The sequence below is a fragment of the Tigriopus californicus genome, chromosome 11, assembly GCF_007210705.1.
Source record: "Tigriopus californicus strain San Diego chromosome 11, Tcal_SD_v2.1, whole genome shotgun sequence".
Taxonomy (NCBI): Eukaryota; Metazoa; Arthropoda; class Copepoda; order Harpacticoida; family Harpacticidae; genus Tigriopus; species Tigriopus californicus.
This window is the reverse complement of record NC_081450.1, coordinates 11829458-11833225: the sequence shown is the minus strand read 5'-3', so window position 1 is coordinate 11833225 and position 3768 is coordinate 11829458.

The window sequence follows — 3768 nt, the reverse complement described above, 5'->3', positions numbered from 1 at the left end:
GAATATCGTAGTTGCAAGGAAGTTTTGAAAGGCTCTCTTGCCCCTTTTTTGCCCAACTATGACTTGAATGATAGCTCAAAGAAATCAAGGATTATGGAAAGTCACGAATTTGTTTAACAACAAGGATAATACGTAGCAAAAGTCAAGAATCCAAAGTTCATGGTTCCTTTATCTGATGTTGATAACTTAAATCCTGTGGAATTTGAATTCAGCTCTTGGAAATATTTATGAAGTATTTTTACGAATAACGCCCTCAATAGTCGTAGTCTCTTATATAATTTTATGTATTCTCAACAATAAAAAATAATGAGCTATAAAACTTCGGAAAAACTGAAACAGTGTTTAGAGGCGTACTGAACTAGAAATGAATGCAGACCCTCCTCTTGATTCATTGGGGTGCTCGCACCAAGATATTTTTCATATTTGGTTCTGGGCAAGTTCCCGACTTGGTTTTAGCGAGCCAATAGACCGTTGAGGTGGAGAGCTTGAGCAGATAGCACTTCGTGTACGTCTCTCATTAGATGTAAGATTGTCATGGAGGATAAGGGACCATTGGGGAGTTGAACAAGAGATAGATATCCATTTATGGTCTCAAACTTCGAGGAGGGTAATAGAAAACGTTGTCTTTGACGATGAATGGACATTACACCAAGAATATAAACATAGTAGGAGAATGATTTAACCACTAACATTTTTTTGAACCCGGGTTTAAAATCAGATGGTTCCAGTAAAGCACGAAAAACGTGAAAATGTCAAAGTTGGATCATTTTGAAATAAACTCTAAACTCTAGTCCTCATTTGGATATGACTGGCTTTGTAACCTTACGAATTCACGCTTGAAACTAAAGTTACCCTTTAATGTAAGATCAAGAGGAAAGACATCAAATATACATCGAGCCTTTGATAAAGATGTTTACTCTGTACACGTCAATTCTTCTTCCACAATTTCAATATGCTTCAACCATTTGGTCTATTTAGTCCTTCAGGATTGCAAGAAAATAGATCACGTCCGGAAAAGTTTTAATAGAAATAAAGCATGAATTACAGAGCTCTCGTACTTACGATAGACTAGAAATGTTGCAAATTGTTCAGACAAGGAACGAAATATATCTGATATAAGCTCTGCAAAGCCGGCCATCATATCGTCCATTTTTTAGGCAGTGTCCGTTTCAAATTGATTCTCCGTCCATGGGTGTGATTGGGTCAAAAAGTTTCTTTTGAGGCAAGATCGAGGAGAATCGAACCACGGCCTCTCGCATTCTAAAACACTGCACTAACCAATATACCATCCCCCACGTATCCTTCCTCCTGAGTGACATACTCGTCACCATCCTTTAAACCCACGGCGCCTGGTGGAAGATTGCTGCCTTGTTCTGCAAGCCCCTAAGAGTTCTTGGCACCACTAGCTCCCTAGTTGTAACAAATAAATACCTCCAGTGATATTTCTACACCTAGACTTATAGGCCAAACCCTTCTTCCCAAAGAATGGAGTGCCACAGGGCGACCCAATCTCATCCCTTTTGCCTGCACATTTTAGATTGAAATGGTGTTGCCTTCAATCGGTTGGAGTAGCCAACCGAGTGTTCCATGACTCCTAGTCCATGGTTGCCGATTCAGTTGCAATAAAAAACCACACCAGACATGTTTTTACCTTTCTTTGTTTTCTTTTCAATGTGCCAATGACTGCGTTTTAGGAGATCCGAAGAAAATCTCCAAAGAGCGCTAGAAGATCTTCAGATTTGTTGTAAAAACGATCTCGTCCGAAACATACCGAAAACTAAAATGTCAGTGTTTTTTAAGGGGCGGTTGCCGTCTTGAGAGTTTTCCCTGTTTAGAAGAATCATGAAACGAGTCAATGAATGGAAATACCTCATCCAGATTAGTCCCATCTGCACATGTTCAAGTAATAGGTTCCCTTGTCTGAACCTCCGTCATTTTCCTTTCCCTCTACTGCACATGGTAATGCAGAACTTCCAAGCATATATTTCGCCTATTGTACTTTGAGAGAGCATAATTTTTGACCCAGTCGTTCGATTTAATCACTCACTTCCGAACGATTAATTTTATACCCTAGCTTCCCCCTTCATATTCCAGTGGTTCATGAGTAAGCGGAGGGAGCTGGAACAAAATATGTTTGAATTTCAAGATCTTTAGTCTGAATTAAGAATCATTATCTTTTTTTACATTAGACACAAGCACACAAATTGTAATATGATAACATCATCAAGAATGGAAAAAATAATCAATGATTTTCCTCAAGATGTTTTGTTTTTGACTGGAATTTTTTTCAAAATAAGTGGTGAAACGTGAAATTAAGCCATTTAAATGTTTTAAAAAGGGCTTAATTCAACCAGTTATTTCAGTTCTTGCGATGTTTTGTACCTTAGGCACGGGTCAAAAACCGGCAAAATGTTCTTTTTTTTCACGGGTTTATTTTTCATGGGGTGAACATGGGGTTAACTTTTAATTATCAGTTTTGCCGAAATATGAACTCCTTGAAGGGCTAAGCCAAAATAAATGTTCTTGTGGGAAAGAACAGATTATCTCTGAATCAGTCATCGAAATGACTGATTGTCACCCACCCTAATATTACTCAGGGCAAGAGTTTCATGAGCAGACAAGGAAGGCAGGACAGCAAACATTCGCGGGAATAACTTTGCCAACAAAAGCTAGCATTATTCGTGAAATTCCGTGCTGATAGGACATGAGTGTGACAACCTCCACCCGCCGTCCCACCGGTTGCCCCAATTTCACGATATGCCTCATCCAAGATCTTACACCGATGCAGTACTCTCTCTACAGAATGCCCTTGAGATGACTCAGAGACTTAGGTAAGAGAAATATGTATTTCATATGTTTTAAGAAATATGAGATCGAGAAATTTGGGACTGAAACAGGTTTTTTTTTCTTTCCTTTTTTATTTAAGAAAAGAAGGCGAAAAATTGAAAATCGAGAATCTGTTATCTTTCTATCAATATCCTGTTTTAGGTTACTCTTAAGTTACAAATAACGACACAAGTGATTTTACCGAAATAGGTTATAACTCAATTGATTGCTTCAATTTGTGCCTGTGTTAATTTGACCAGAAGTCAAATGCACTTAATCTCAAAGTGACAAATGGCATAACAAATGACAAACTTAATTGGCGTTTTTACTTACCAAAAATGTAACGGAAATTTCAATTGTCCGATGACCTAAGATAAAATTCGCTATTACGTCATTGCTTTCAACTCTTGTACCTTACGCACTTTAAGCCCTAAAACTTTACTAAGTGCCTTTTGGTTGCTCTAAATATTCATTATATGTTAAAGCTTCGACTTTTTTTGACAAGGTTCATCTTATTTTCATACAGGTACTTCAAGTACGATATTTACTATTTTAACATATTCTAAATCCTGAATATCAAGCCTTCCTTAGGCACCCTTTGTTACTCCAGTGCAACTTTCATCTTATCCTTACTACTAACTCACTTTGAAGTACATTGTTCATTATTGAGTGCCAAGTTTTTTCAATAATTAAGACTGGTTTGGAAGTCATTTTTGCAACGTCCCATGGTTGATTGTTGGCCAAACAATGCGTTAAAACATGTATGCACTTGATTTGATCATCAACTACAAACAAGATTGTTATTTCAAACCCGTTTAGGATGTTGTCATTGAATTCCGCAGCAAAATGTACTACAATCAACAGAGAAGGATCTAAGCTGGACTCTTGAGTGCTTATCAGCTTGCCCCTCTCGTCTCAAAAGCCTTTTTGAAGAATGACTGA